This window comes from Perna viridis, chromosome 13, assembly GCF_037379345.1.
Source record: "Perna viridis isolate PV_CMFRI_1.1 ecotype Kerala chromosome 13, ASM3737934v1, whole genome shotgun sequence".
Lineage (NCBI taxonomy): Eukaryota > Metazoa > Mollusca > Bivalvia > Mytilida > Mytilidae > Perna > Perna viridis.
In genome coordinates, this window is record NC_142457.1 from 8951660 (window position 1) to 8968635 (window position 16976).

Genomic DNA, 16976 nt, shown 5'->3' on the forward strand with positions numbered 1-16976 from the left:
ATTCAAGTAAGTATAAGTAACTAATCAAGTAAAACTTCAATCTTGAAAGAAAAATGACAAACGCAGAATTTATCAGGATATGGTACCATACATTACATAAAAAATTGAAAATGAAGAAGAAGATACCAAAAGTGTGTTGAAATCCAATAAAAAAGAATCGGAAGAGAAACCACGTGCTTCGGAAGGTAAAAGCATGTTCTGTTTGGCTAGAGACACCCGTTTTATTGCAAGTGAGTAAAATCTAAAGAATCTAGGGGCTGAACTTAAGATAATCAATACAGAAATAAATACTGCACACTAAATATTGAACTACGTCTGTATATTTTTTAAAGTGAATTTGAATATTATTTACAAAAATCTTATTTTTCTTTTCAATAAAGTCCACTTGAAATTATTGCTTCTGACGTCTATCTCAGTCGGTCATTATCACTTTTTAAATATAAATGTGATAATCTGTATGGTCAAACTGTTGTTATCGTTTCGATGCATTGGTATTCTTTACAGTTTGCGCATGTTTGTAAAAGTACATTTGGTAAATGGAAATCACCAAAAACATGTCCATCAAGATCCTTTAAAAAGTTATTAATGTAAAATAGAGGAAGATCTAAATTGTAGAATTGCAGAAGCATTAAAAAACAAGTGTTTTTAATCTACAACAGAAATTGATGTATTGCTGTTTATATATATCGGAGCTTTCGGGGAAAATATCATGTATTGATACAGGGCTGATATAAAAAATACATACAAAGTACCAAAAGTAAATGATCAAACCAAACTCAACTCAAAGGTGGGAGCATGAGTCAGGTGCACCAGTAGGGTAAGCGTCCTCTGCCTTTCAAGGAACACCCGCTGAGTAAAACATTATGTCCAGGGTAGACGAAAGATGGAAAGACAATAATTTCTTATTTTCAACCCAACGTTTTTAACATTTGCAAATAAGATCCCAAATTAGTTCTTTTATGGAATAAATTCATCGAAATCATTTTATTGCACCTTCCCATTAATTGTTCTGATACCCGTCGATTTTTTTTTATAAAACATAACATTTAATTTAATTTACATATAACTGATGGATTTTTGTCATGATCAAGTAAATGCACTCTTATATTCAAGCTAAAATGATGACTGTTTATGTACCGCGCGCTGTCAGCTGAAATATAAAGTACATAAACATAGTTTATCGTTTTTCAATCAATCAAAAAAATATAAAGTATAAAATTGACTGTTAGATTTAACGTGCTGCTTACGCAGCTACAAAACACAGGGCTACAATAATGCAGTTACGTGTCGGTAGAGTTGGCTACCAATATCAATACTATAGGTTACACATATATCATCATTGTTACATATGAGTTTTTTTTTTTTTGTTTTTTTTTTTTTTTTGTTTTTTGTTTTTTTGTTTTTTTTTTTTTTTTGGTATCTTGAACTCAGGGTCTAATGCTGCTGCCGGAAGGTGTCTTCTTTAAACAAGTGAAGAGTATAAGAAATGTCCAATATTTATGTGATTAATATTTTTTGTATTGGTCTCACTATCAATGTTTATTCAACTAAAGCTTTACGTAATATAAAATTTATCTACAAGCAACGTCATCAAGCGTTAAATTATGAATGAGATGGAAAGCTCCATCAATAGTATATCATACTATTTATGAATATAAAAGAGTGGGAACGACCATACCTTAATCCTTTATCAAGGCTTTGTCCGTGGAACTGCCAAGTTTTGATGTTATGATTTACACATTGATACGGTATTTATACACATATATCAACGATTAGATGACACGTCATGTGGTTGATTGCCATCGTAGCAAAACTGATTCAAACGTCGACTTCTAACTTATATTTTAGTTTTCGTTTATTCTCATGTTGTCCAGGTATTGTAATCACCAACACAAGTTTAAGCTGTTTCAATAACTATTTACTTACGATCTGGAGTATGCTTTACCAACCTTTAGCCAGAGTGCGATGTTTAAATTATGTTAACCATAAAACAAGCAATGAAATAGAGTCATGCTTGCATATGCACAAACGCTTATCAAATATATCATGTTTACACTCTTATGCTCCTATATGTTAATATAAATATTGAAATCAAGCTAGTAACTTGTTATTTTATCCCTAACTTCATAAGGCCTGTGGCCTGAACTATATTTTACCTGATTGGTACAGTGCTTTGCAGGACAATTCCGTGCTATAGCAGGGATGATGTATTTAAAGGATGAGAGACCATAAAGCCTTATTGTTTCCCTAACTGTATAACGCCTGTGGCCTGAACTATACCTTAAATGATTGTTACAATGAGGATAATTACGTGTTTAAGTGAGGACGATGTATCTAAAGGATTAAGGCCCATAAAGTCTTACTCTGCCTACTGAAATAATCAGTAAAAAAATATCATTTATGAGGAAGAAAGCTAAATAATATTGCAAATCATATTGAAAATTTTTAATTTTATGCCTTAAGTTTGTAAATTTCGAGAGGGACGATTGAGAAATACACAAAACCATCTGGAAGGATATTCAGTAAATAAAATGGCATTTTTTCACTCATTTGCTACTTAGTTTATAATGAGATCAAGCTTTTACCGACAAAAAATTGAAACTGCAAGTGTGCATTTATTTATCCGTTCTACAGGAAAAAGGATTTTCATTATCTTTATGTGCATTTAGCAAACAACTTTAAAACATCACGCTTAAAATCGCTTAAAAATGACTGTTCTACTTTACTTGTACATGTATCATGTGACCTAGCTAACTGTCATGTGATTAGAAGCTGGTCACCAGAGCAATATACCCATGAAACCGTAATTACATCGTAGCAAGTGAAGTAACTATATTAATTGAAGAGCTTTTATCAAATAAAGTATGAAATAATCTTTGACTTCGATTTTGATATAACTCTGCTATTAGCATGTGTGAATATACGTGAATGCACAGTTCTATCTAATAAAGTTTTCGAAACACTGCTTTTTCTATTCGGAATAAAAAATTCCAACACATATATATTTGCAATGTCCCTACATGTATTCGATACTGCAAAGGTAATATTAGCAAAATGTCTGTACGCATTTTTATGTGTTTAAAATCTTGTTGCTTAAGTGTTTTGTATAAAATGATAATTTTCCAACATTTCTTTTGTATTTAGTATATTCTTATACAAGACCTTATGTACCCTCATCCTTCTTTGAATTTTTTAAAGTTCCATCAATAGACCACATACGAGTATTTGCTAGTACATCTGTTGATTCATTTAATCCGTTTTTTCCATAATATAAACATTTAGTCAGACTATTGAACAGCTCATAAGCAGGGGATATTTATGTTCTATGTTTTAATGAATATGGTAAATAAGAGTGGTCATATTCAGACTATAGCATATTTACGATAATCATAGAGATGGGATAGAAAATGGTTAACGAGATTTATTTAAGTCTTGAGTACATATATATTCATACATAATAATTATCTTAGTGAAACATAATTGCAACCATTTAAAATGTTTATGACATTTATTGATTATAATTTTTTTTCGTAGCAGTGCTTTAATAACCATGTTACATGTAGAAATTTGACAATTCAGCTTTGAAATGATTCAGAATTAAAATTTGACATTATGCTTTGGAATTAAGATAGTGAAAAACTGAGAATCTAGAAAAGGCGTATGTGTATGGTATACCTAGCAATGTCCAAGGGCAGTTTAATTGTAAGCATGCATGTCTGCTTAAAATACTTTGATAAGAAATAGAACATAATTGAATTCACACTGTCTTTGACTGGCTCTGGAATTATAAATATACCGAATCAGCACAAGGGATAACAAACTATACTAATAGCATATTTAAAACCATATGGAATAAACCAGTTTTACAGAGCCTTGTGACAAGAGCAAAATATATGGCGGGGTTGAAGCCGTTTGATGCGACACAAACCATTCTAGCATATGGAGACAACATAATGCACAACAACACATGATAGATTTAAATTTAATAGAAATTTGAATCTTTCCTTTGTTAAAATAAATAACAAATTAAGCATTATCAATAAAACATTTTCACAACACTTCTTGCAGTATCCTAGCTCCAGACTTTAATTAAACTGATCCAACGATGTTGCCTCACCGTATTACAATATTTCATGAAATGATAAACATTTATACATATATATATATATATATAGAGAAAGGTCTGAAAAATTCCCAACGATGTTGGTCGTTCCCTCCGCGGGACTCGAACTCGTACCGCTGTGACATCTATGGCAACACCGCCTGCACAAAGTCCAGCACCCTAGACCACTCGGCCAGCTAGACTATATTAAAATATAGCTTTCGCTGGCCGGGTCATTCCTCCTCCTAGGATTAATCTAGGGCTGTAACTTAGTACACGATGTATGGTAGTATGACAGTTCATTTAGATGTTATTATGTAGGATAGAGGATCAAATTAATGATGCATGTCACAACAAATCAATATTATACAAACGTCTCAGAATGTGACGACTCTATTCACTACACTGCTTCATCGGATCAAATTGATACAGGACAGGGAATATGTGTAAACGTATAGAAAGGTCTAACAAATTCCCAACGATGTTAGAACCGTCAAATTTGCGATGCAAATTTCTGGTGGTTCCCTCCACGGGACTCGAACTCGCAAATTTCTATCAATTTTATCCGATTGAGCAGTGTAGTGAATAGAGTCATAACATTCTGAGACGTTTATATATATATAAATTTGAATAAATGTGAATATGTACATCAATTTCAGGAAGTTTGAAGAGTCAAAGATATAATTCGTGATAGTTTTTATTTCAATTTAATGACCTACACTGCAATTAAAATTTAGAATCATCTTCTCTTTATCAGTCTTATTTCAGAATCAATCGATCAATAATCTATGAAAGAGATATTTATATTATCAGATGTATATATCAAACGGATAATAAATTTCACAAGTCCGATAGAAGATATCCATGGTAATTAATTAATTGTGAAATAGAAAATAAAATATCTTTTAACATAGACTGTCTGTCTATTTAGAAATTTAAGATAAGAAGCTATGGGTTTTTTTTTTTTAACTAAATATATCTGAGTGGAAAAAATATTCTTTCAATTTATCTTCAACGTTTAGTTTACTCTCAAAATTAATCCCTATACAATGAACGATTTTTGGTCGCATTTACCTCTACTCGTGGTAATGATAAGGAAACAGTAACTAAAATAACTAAAAAAACCGTCGTCTCCACCTGTTAAACTTTCTAGATCACATGGTTTAAAACCACCCAGCGAAATCAGTTCTTGGACTAAAATGCCACTAACGAAGACGAGAGTTAATGTGCTATCCCACAGGCTATAAAATTTTGAGAAACCCAGTCCATTTCTTCTGCAACGCAACAAAAACTTAATCCCTTTTCTACTTATCTAATGAATCCAGTTCCGTATCCATATACCGAAAATAGAACAAGGAAATGACATATTCGGGGCTTTTTTTAAGTACAGAAAAAAAGAAATCAGAATTCATACCAAACATATTGGTTGGGCATATATTATATTCTACAGGTTGTATAGATATAACTATCATCGAGCTGCATACTTACATGATAATCTGTCAATTATCAACCACGTGTTTGGTTAATTGGCGGCAAAACATCATAAACGTCACTTCCGATAGAGGGAATCCCCTGAATCTAGCTGGATGTAGATATGTGTTTCTCTAATTAGACATCTTACCGATCAGCACGTGCTGTCCTATCAATCAAATTCGCATGAAAAAACATTATAGTAATTATTTGCTATCATTCATACCGCGATTTATAACGTTTCGATTCGAATTGTTTTTAAGGTTTATGGTTTCTATATTTTGGATATAACAGATAGGAATATAACTGTTTGACAACGTTGTTAATGTAATCAGCTGTAAGGTAAGACCTTATAAGGATTTCGTAGGTTTAAAGTATTAAGTACTTATAGACGGCGTATGCATGTGCATGTTCGTTGGAAGATTTCGTTGTTGTATACTGTTAAAGATATAATCATATATGTTTTGCCATATTTTTTATCGATATCATGGTTGATCGAGCGAGATTGGACCATCTTAATTTTTGTGAATATTTGTCCTTGTCTGATATATGTACTAAGTCTTTGTCTCCAGAATGTATCACTACCTAATCACTAACATGTTAATTTGAGTTGCTCATTATCAAATTATCCAAAAACACTAAAAGGTACAGACGATCGAATGGAAGCATTCCGAAATGTTCCGAAATCCCGTCTTGTAGACTAGAAATGAGAAATTTAAAATTTGCGCATTGTAATAGACATTAATTAGTCGTTATTTCTGATTTATATTACTTATCATAGTATAATCTTATACTGTTCAAATTTATTTATTTTTATTTAAATAATTGAATACTACTTCAAACAATGAGATGGAAGTATGTTCTACAGCACAATGGTTAAAATTTATGTCCAATGAAATACAGCAATCACGTATATATAAATATTTGATAAAAGATCAGATAAATAGCAAGACTTTGAACAAAGCAATTTTGAGAAAAAATAATTTCAAATCATTAGTCGATGTAATGGTAAAAAAAAATATTTATAATTATTTGACTTAAGATAATTCAAAAATATCATCAAAATATATTCCGTATACCGTGGTTACTTTGGAAATAATTATGTGTTGCTAGAGACTATACGGCTATATATAATTACTATTATTTAAACCAATGTAAAAAAAAAACGGATATACGTCGCATAATTCTTATACAGTAAGACATTTCTAAATTGAATTCCTTTTGAACTTAAAGATGAGATTTTTTCGGTTAAGCCATCTTTGCGTATAACACAGGTTTAAAAAGTATTTGAAATAGGAAGGGATTTCAGTTGTCTTTTTCACAAAGACCGTCGAATTTCACAGTTTATTGGTTTACACAGATTGTCGGTTTGCACAGATCATCGGTTTGTGCAGGTTGTCGATTTACACAAATTGTCTGTTTACGCAGATTGTCGGTTTGTACAGATTGTCGGTTTACACAAATTTTCGTTTTATGAAGGTTACAGACTTATACAGATTGTCGGTTAGTACAGGTTGTCAGTTTACACAGATTGTCGTTTTACACAGGGTTCGGTTTAAACATGTTTCACAGTAGTAAGAATTGTAATAAACAATAACACGAAAGGGCGTTCAACATGACATTAGTAATTTGTGGTTATCTTTCGAAAGATCAGCTACAACACAGTAGTTGTGTTGTTGATTAGAGAGATTACGTTAGTACTTGTCAGATTGGAATCTTATTTTAATTTCAAAACGATAGAATCCTGTTTCTGAAACTTTTAATGCCAGATAGCCTGTAAAACAAAGATGCACGTACGTCATCTTATAACTGTACATAAAAAGCGTCGACCACATGCATCATTCATTTTCAATTAATTTATTTTTAATATATATTACTCAAACTTGACTAAAAACCAAACCATATTTTAGGAATGACAATTTAATTTTGTTCCGTTTTAAATGGAGTCAGTATGTCTACATGTTCAAAATATATTTAAACAGATATGGAACTGAATTAAGAAATTTATCTTAATTAATACCATTATTCACTACAATTGGACATATTTCAATGCATGTGTAGTATTGAAATCAGTTTTAATTAATTATTATATATTTATTAATTTTGGATACTATTTTCTTTTGATTTTTATTGGTGTGTATTAAAGTTCATTTCACTTCAAGAGATTCATAGTAATAACGAATCCAAACCCCTGGTTTGGATTTTTTTTCCTACAAAAAACAAATATACAAAGTAACCATTTCTTCCCTATTTCATATTCATTTATACTTTCTTGGAATCTCATATTCCCCCCAATAAGCTTAAACTTACATATCTACCTGTTCTTCCCACCTTGACATGGTAGAAAAATTCTCATCATAACCAACTCTGGTACTGTAGATATCATTTTGTATGAAGGTAAGCGACATCGTGTTAGATGGGTAGTGTAAAAACACACTGCATAATCCATCGTCTCTAAATGAATATAATCAGATAACGACGAGTCAAAACACCTTCACTGTAGGAAGCAATTAACATTACTTTACTTGCAGTCGGAAGTGTAAACAAATATCAAACAGATAGTAGAGAAATAGTATGAAAACAGACGATCACCCATGAGGAATACTTTCATTCAAGTGTACATTGAACGTCGTGACCTTTCCCTATTTGTCTTTCGTCATTTTACAGAAATTGGATGTTGTAGGTTTGAAGTTCTTTTCTTTTTTCAATTTGTAACTGTTAATTTTGGAATTAACATATTGCTCAAATGCATTGAGTCCAATTAGAACACATGACTTTTGATATTCATGGATATTAATTAGACTTTGAATGATAAAAAACACAGGCTTGAATAGACAATGCAGATGATATTTGGTCTGTCGATAATTAATTAAGGCATTTTATTTTATATCCTAGGTCACCTGCCCACATTTTGATAAAAAATGTAGATTATAAAAATCATGTTTCAATCTTTTGCACAGTGAGTGAAAAAAAATTAAATTAATGCATCGACCAACAATTTCGATCGGGTTTTCTTCGAGAAATCTCGAAGACCAATCAGATCAACTTCCGCCAAGATCGGAAAATTTCGCGCCAAAATAACCAGAGCTGTCCATTCAATGTCGATTTCCAGTATTTCGTGCTATTATTCTCCGCTTTGTAGTATCATACGTAGCTACTTAGAATAATAGTATTAAAATATTCCGTAACTGTATGTAAACAAACAATGTGCTGTCAAAATTAGCTGTTGAGCCTCTGTTTTACAAGAGTAAAAGTGTTCACCCTATGCACGGAAACACCGTCGACCTTTGTGACGTAAATTGGGTCTACCACCAGCTACTTCCAGGAAAAAAAGATGTCTGCCATCGTAACGTAAACAAGTCGATTGCAACATAACAAAAGTTGAATATCTAAAAATCGCCGATCAAATGCCGTGATACTGGTGTTGCCAGTAGTGACAAAAGGCCCCGAGTTCGGACAAATGGGTTTTCATTTGTATAAGGTCATTTTTTTGTTTTTTGTTTTTTTTTATGTCGAAATTTGATGTATTACGTTGAAGGGACCCATAGTATAGACATGACATTTATTTTACTAACATGACCATTGGCCTTATGTCAAGTCTTGTTTAGTCAGATGGGAGAATCAATATGACGGTACTTGTAACATTTGTTATGTTGTATTTATTTGTTTTACTGACTAGTAAGGATGGAAATACCTTCAGAGTATTGAGATTGAATCTTGACTTACTGATTCAGCATTTATGGACTTTGATGACTATTTCCAGTGCAGATAATAAAATTAGTTTTTTTGAAACTTTTTACTTCTGCCACATTAAGAACTACCTCATTCCCTCTTTTTGTGCAAATTAGTACAATTCATTTGAAATCATTGGCAATTAATGGTGTTCATGCCTTGAGATTTATTTTTTTCATCTCCTGTATAGTGGAGCCTATAATTAGCGAAGTGCTACGTAGTATTTCAGGAAGTGCTACGGAGAAGAATGCCAAAGTGTACCAAGAATCTTGCACGTGTCGTCCAAATCTAGTATGTCCTACGAAAAGTGATTTATAGTTAGGGAGAAGATAGATACATTTCATATGCCAAATTTCTTGATAAATACGGTTTTATTCAGATGGATAACTTTTAGTTTGCCTGTTGCATAGTTTATGATTTTAGATTAATTATTGGGATGAAACTGAACCATTGGAATTTGTTCAAAATAATTTTCTTTTTCTAACTGTTTGATTTATTCACTTAATTTTCTCATACACATGTTGTTCTTGAATAATGAAACATGTGCAGTGTCAACTTAATAGCTGTGACAGACGCGACGCAGCATGATAAATGAATAAAAAACAAAAATAATATCAATAAAAATCATGATAATAATATTAAGTTAAGCTTCAAACATTAATCTAAATATATATAAAACCGACATTGAAATAAATTATAAACTGTGCATTTAATTATAAAAGCATTAATATAAAAGTCTTAATTTATAAATTTTAATAAATATTAGATATAATACATCGAATAGTGGTTTCCATATTTGAATATTTTGTCATATAACTTTATTCGTAATAGAAGCATGTGTGTTTATCTTCTTCATTGAGAAATAACACTATGTAATAAATGTGTACCTACATATTTACCAGTTACACGTAGTAACTCAAATCAAGATTCGTAAATACTAGTTATGCCTTCATATTGTCTGAAAACTGTCCCAACATACTTTATATATGTATTGCAACACAATGGATGAGTGGTTTATTGAGCTAGAATGTTCACGTGAAATGTTTTTATTCAAAGTCAGTCAAATTCAAAAGTTTAATAGATATAGTCAATGCATTATGGTTCATCGTATAGAATCGTTACATCCATATGTAACCATGTAAATAGCGCAATCGACTTTAGTTTAAAACATTGATCGGTGCACTAACGAAGTTAAGGCTGTTCCCGAATACAAATGGTTTTTGTGTACTAGTTACATTTAGTTTGCACTAATAAGTAATTGTCCATGTTCAACCCTGAGTAATATTCAAACAAGCCTTGTCGAATTTTTTTATACAAAAAAAAATGTAAAAAGCACTTTAACTTCTTGAATGCATATGCATCTGGACACCTTAAATATTGCTGAAGCAAGATGATTTAGTTCTGTTGTGGTTATAACTTAGAACGAACTTCTTTGTAATACTTGAAATATGCATTATGAACAAATGTTTCGAAACTATCCCTGCTTTTGTAATTAAAACATACGTTCCCATGCAGAACGCTACATCATTTGAAGTAAATGCAATTAAAACTAATAATTGTTCCTATAGACAAATGTTTGAAAGTGGGAATGTCGCGGAAGACTGTATATTGTTAATTATGAATTATTATATACAAGCAAGTAAGTAATTTGATTTTATATTTAAATGATTTATTACTTGCTTTAGGACAAACGTTGATTTCATTTGTTGATTTTCATGTAAGTTTATATTATTCTTCATTTCTATATCTTTTCAGTATAATAACACGGTTATTAAGAACATATTTTGGCATTTTCACCTCATATTTTAAAGTGTATCTCTTGATGGTTAAATATGTACTATCCAGTACACAAATGAAAATTGATATTTATTGAATATGTTGTTCTTTCAAAAGATAAATTGAACCTTTTTTCGGTCCATTGATAAATAACCTATTTCCGGACTGACCATCTCTCTCTAAAAAAGGTCATGAATTATTATAATAGTGTTTGCACATTTGCAAGACATGTTGTTGAATCTATATTAAAACATTGTTATGAAATCATATTCTAACTAAACATTGTATAATGGCTTGAACAATTTTAATACTTTATGTATGTTAAAATGACTTATTGTTTGACATGGAATTTAAAGTTTTAACATTTATATTAAACATCAGTTTTAAAACTTCTATTACACTGAGTATAAAATGTAGTATCTAAACGAAACAAAAAGTCAGTAATCTGTCATATATTTCAACCACATTTGCTGCGTTTGTATGTTTACAAAGTCATTAAACAGCTTATGTTTTGTCGACAAATTATCAAGATTTAACATCATTATTTGAATTTCTAGTTTCATATCAAATTGCCAAAAAAGTCATTACACTTGGGTTGCGACCTCGTTTAATTGTTACATTCATGACGTAAACGCTTTACACATGTATATCATAAGGCATATTTTTTCAATAAACATAAACATGATACACCGCCTATTCGATTGGATGATACTCCAAGTTTTATTAATCACTGTGATCTTTGAATTTGGTTTCCATATTTGAATGTATCGTCATCTAGAATCAAATTTCGCTTCTGTATTGTAGATCCCTGTCATTATTAAAAGTCAAATTTCAGTACAAGTATGTAACTCATGTATATGCATTACAATTCATTTAATATAAAAATTCATTTGTTCTTTCATGTTTAGATTTAATTTACCTTTGAACTATACATTACCTGGAGCCAGTTCTTAGATAAACGTAAGTTATTTTGAGTACATGACACGCCTAGGGACAAGTAAAAGATTGTTTTTTTCTTGAAGAAGAGAAATGACAATATTAACAAACAGATTAAATAGTCAAGAACAGTCTATATAATACCATTACCATTACCATTACTGTGGGGTTTTTTTATTTTTTTTTTTTATTTTTTTTTATTTTTTTTTTTTAAGCATAGGACGCTTACCCTGCCGATGCACATGGTCCATGCTCCAAGTTTTAGAGATCGAGTTGCTCATTTACTTCTGTACATGCCACGTTGGGTCTTTGTGTGACTCTACATGGCGAGGCTAGCTGCAATTTACTTTAAACGAGTATTAAAATCATTGATTTTTTTTTATTAGAAATGGGTCTTTAAAAGTGAAAAAAAAACGTCTATATCATTTGTTAAAACATAAGCAATGAAATAAAAGTTCATAAACTGCTTCAAATTGATAAAAAGAGAGTTTTATATTTTGCTGAGTACTCTGAAAACTTTTATTATACTATTACAGGGTACCAAATATAGCCAACAGATAATAAAATATTGTATTCTGAAAGTATCTGATTGAGTGCCTGATGAAAAGGATGGATACATATCACTGTGTAGCAATTTAACATTTTCACTTAGCAACCAAATCAGCGGTGAGTTCCTTAGTGTGACTTTCGGTATTTTTTATTATCTTATTATGAGTACTTGTAAGTACTTAGTACTTTGAGATTACAACACTGTTTCGTTTGATGTTTTATTTACATTCTTTCTTATCCAGCTTGCTATTATTTGGGATTGATATTACATAAGATGAGGGCATAAGTTTTGTAGGTTTAAACTGGTCTGGAGGTAGTATGCAGTAAATTGCTAGTAGTCCTTAGTTTGTTCATTTGTGAAACATATAAAAAATTTCTGTATTTCTTAATTTCTGTTTAAACAAGGGACTAAAACCTTCTTGAATTGATTGGTTGTTGTGTTTAAAGGTGTAATGTATTTATCTCAGTGGCTTGATTTAAAAGAGGAAGTGCTGTGATCACGCCTAAGTACTTTATCACCGCCGTATATTTTTATGTCCCAAGTCAGGAATTTCTAGTCTCTGTATTTATTGCTTCGTTTTCACTTTTAGTTTACTTTTGTGTTGCTAGGGTATATAGGGGCAATTATTTGGCTGTACCTGTGTATAATTTAATTTTGGGGCCAGCTGCAGCCTGTCCTGTTGTGTGAGGTTCTCTTTGTCGTTCTTTCAAGACCCATGGGTGGCCTTTAGTTGTCATTTGTCATCCCATTAAGATTGTTGTCGCTTTGAAATATTCACCAATTCCATTCTCGTGTTGATATAGTCACAATTAGTTATAAAATAATTTTAGCACACATTATTTGTGCGTGTCGTCTTCTCTATTATAAAAATTGAAACATAGATATTTTGACTATTTGTATAATGATGAATTAAATCAATTGATTTGGCGTATTTTAAACTTTACATGTGGTTTTAACTAATTGAAAAAAAAGTATTGTTAACTTTTTAAATACATGTAGCTAGTTCCAAAAACAGTTTAAGCACTATTGTCAGTGTTACGTATTGATATTTCAAAACCTTGGTGTTAAATATTTCTGTATTTGCTGTGCAGTGACACAGAAAATCTTACAAATACTTGAGATGGTGATTATTCAGCAGTCTGTAAGAAATTCTTGTTGGGAACATTCTGTAAAATGCTAAATAGATATTTTTTTCTGATGTGTCGGGTAAAAACCTGTTCGTATTTTTATTCCTACGTAAATCGCTCAGATAAAACACTGATATTACAAAATAAATGTAATCAGAAGTAATGAGAAACAGACAAAAATGCAACCACCTTATCAAACAGATGATGTACTGCTTTCATTTATCTGTGAATGTATCTACCTTCAGTGTGTCTGTAGTATTATATAACTAACAACTTTAGATACTGTTACATGGGAGATTGACTAATGAGAGACATGGGATCTTTCTGGTGCATTGCAAGATCTAAAGACTATAGAAACAGGAGTAACTGAACATTAAACTTGAAATATTATTTCCTGTGTATTAGCGTATTTTAATTTTTACTTTACAGCATTAAGGCATGCCTAAATAGACAACTAATTAAATGCATTTATAAATTTGTCGATGAAAATTATCGATCTCAGTAGCATATTTATATTATATTATATGTATTATGTTATCCGCAAATATTCCCCATATTAATTCTTCTTAATATATACATTTCTAGTCATTTTCTTTCACTTACAGCAATTGTATCTTTATTAGCTCAAACCCAGTAATACTGTTAAGTAATTAAGATGATATCCACGTAAAAATCATGCAGATCCTATGATATGGTTGGCACAAGGTAATTTTGTTTTGTTACAATGTAATTTTTATATCATAAGAATGGCCAATAATAAAAAAAATTTAAAGGGGTAATGGATGGCTCTAAAGATAATTTCATCGTTCCCTACCACAGTCATCAAATCTGGCACAAATATAAAGAGTCATCTCCCTTGTCAATGAATTCAAATGCTTTCTATGTATTTGTATTTTCTCTTAAACACTTTAAGTTAATGACAAAGCAACATTCAACTTTGAGAAAGGATGTATTTATGATTTCAAATGGATGAAAGTTTTCGGAAGACAAAATTTTTCATGTGCAACCCACTACCTGGTCTTTGCATGGATATCCTTTTAATTTAAAAAAAAAACAATCTTTAAAAAGACCCGAAAGAGCAAATGTAATATTCTATCTGTGAAAACTGTTGTAATTATTAAAATCAAAACTACTTAAGACTTAGTTTTCTAAATGTGTTTTTGACACTTGCAAATCGACATTTGGAAATTGCGAAAACCCCAGATTTATCCAAATACAATTTTACTAAATGCTTATATTATCTTTTTACCTTGAATTTATTGTAATTTAATCTTAATAACTTGTATTCTTAATCTATATTGCCTACTAAACTAGTCTAGTCGTATGCAAAAAGTGTTACTTACACCTATCTTTTGAGATAAAAGCTAATTTGGCGTTGGTGGTATTACGTAATGACTAAGAGAGTGAGTAAGCTTAGCGTTTTTATATATACGAAAAACATGTAATATATGTGAAACATAAGACTCAATTTTAAAAAAATGTTAATTTTGATTACTCATCTTTGACAGGGAAAATTTATTTGTGATGTTAGCGTCAATTTAATCTAATTTAATCGATGTTTCAATTGAGGAGACATCAGGGTAGAATATGTAATTATGTGCTTGGTTCTACAAAGGATTTTCATCAGAATCACTCTACATTGTCATTGAGATGCTCAACAATGTACAATATGGACCATTTTGTCTAGCCTGCATGCTACTCTTTGAGCATACTTGAAATATAGTTTGGGCTTTGGTGTGCACACAATTATTTTCCTCGTGGAAATATGTGTTTGGCAATAACAAGTACTCCCCGCAGTCAAAACAAATACGTCGTTCATATCCACAGAGATAGGCTGAGGAACCGCAACAAACCTTAAATCAAAGTTATGTTTTTTTTGTTTTTTGTTTTTTGGGGGTTTTTTTGTTTGTTTTTTTTTTGTTTTTTTTTTTGTTTTTTTTTTTTTTTTATTATTTATGTTACTATACACTCTGGTGTGTGCAATTATAACAAATAATTTATAATTTCAGATCTGAATTATGAGACCTTATAATTGCAATCGGTACTTATTATAAGTTCTTTCAATTATTGTGAATAAAGTTTATAAGGTTCAGTTCCTCAAAGTTTAGCTAACTTGTTTTCTCTCGTATAACTGTTTAGTATTATAGATTATACTGGTACCATCACGTAGTTCTCTCTTATCAGTTAAAAGAGCACAATATTATTCAATGAAATAATCAGGCAAATGGAGGTGTATCATAACAAGGTTGCTAACTTGGATTGCTAATATTTCTGGTGTTCATAACGTATTGTACGATTACGCGGTGATGCCCCTTAAGTAGTTATTTACGATTAAGGAAGTTTAAAGTATACATTTGTCCATTTTTGACTTTACTGATCTGACGTTCAAAAATAAACTACTAACAAATATTGTGCATTCAAAATATAATGTTGAAAAACTTGATGAATTAGCATGATGATTTACCTTTACTATATGGACAGCTTTTTCTTATACAGGGCAATACATAAAGTGTTAAAAAGGCCGTTTTTTTGTCACAAAGCACAATATATCTTAGTTTTGTACAAGCTATGTTAGCATTTGGATTCGTTCTGTACATGTAGGAAGCCTTCATTAACTACAGTATACATGTATCATTCGGTGTCATATACATGAAATACCGATGTTTCATTGGATGTTGCTACTTTTTTGAATTGACAACAACCGTCACAATGACTTGATGTCCTGACCGATATTAACTGCCAGCTGTTTCATGTATTACAACGGCCGCATTTCTTATAGATAGTCTTTCTTAATCCACATCAAACACGCCTTAGTCTTTTAATAGATCTGGCATGAGAAACCATGGACATATACAGTGATGTACGAGTATGTCTAAAAAGCAAGCAGAAGATTTATTATCATCCTTTGTTTATTCCTTCCTTATTTTCTTACACACACAAAATGAATTTAATAGATAACATAAAGTAACACAAATGTATGTTTCCGTCCAATGATGTTTTTGGATCGTTATGGTGTATCCATCTGCACCATGAAAACTGATTTATTCAACGGGTCATAGTTTTGTCTACAACAGGACTTGACTTTTTTTGAGCAACTCACTCGGCGGGTGTTTCTAGAAAAGAAGAGGACGCTTACCCTACCGGTGCACCTGGTCCATGCTCCCAGTGTTTAGTGTCCGAGTTGCTCATTTGCTTTTGTTACTTTGTATGTATGATTTTAGTTACTTTATGTTCTTTGTTGTGTATGTCTGTTTTCCATGTCTGGCCCTTGTCAGATTATATT

At 31.1% G+C, this 16976-nt stretch overlaps 1 protein-coding gene across 2 annotated transcripts in view; it reads left to right on the forward strand.

Moving 5' to 3' along the window:
- Positions 1 to 5832: 5832 nt before the first annotated feature.
- Positions 5833 to 16976, forward strand: part of LOC148599470 (innexin unc-9-like) — a 91574-nt gene continuing 80430 nt past the window's right edge. Inside the window, exons 1-4 of one of the 2 annotated variants that reach the window (XR_015918276.1) lie at positions 5833 to 5914; positions 11989 to 12040; positions 12553 to 12682; positions 13973 to 14830. The gene's annotated coding sequence lies outside the window, so the exon portion shown is untranslated. Of the gene's footprint in view, positions 5915 to 11988; positions 12041 to 12552; positions 12683 to 13972; positions 14831 to 16976 lie in introns of those variants that run through there. The other variant, XM_088559758.1, reaches the window with a different exon arrangement.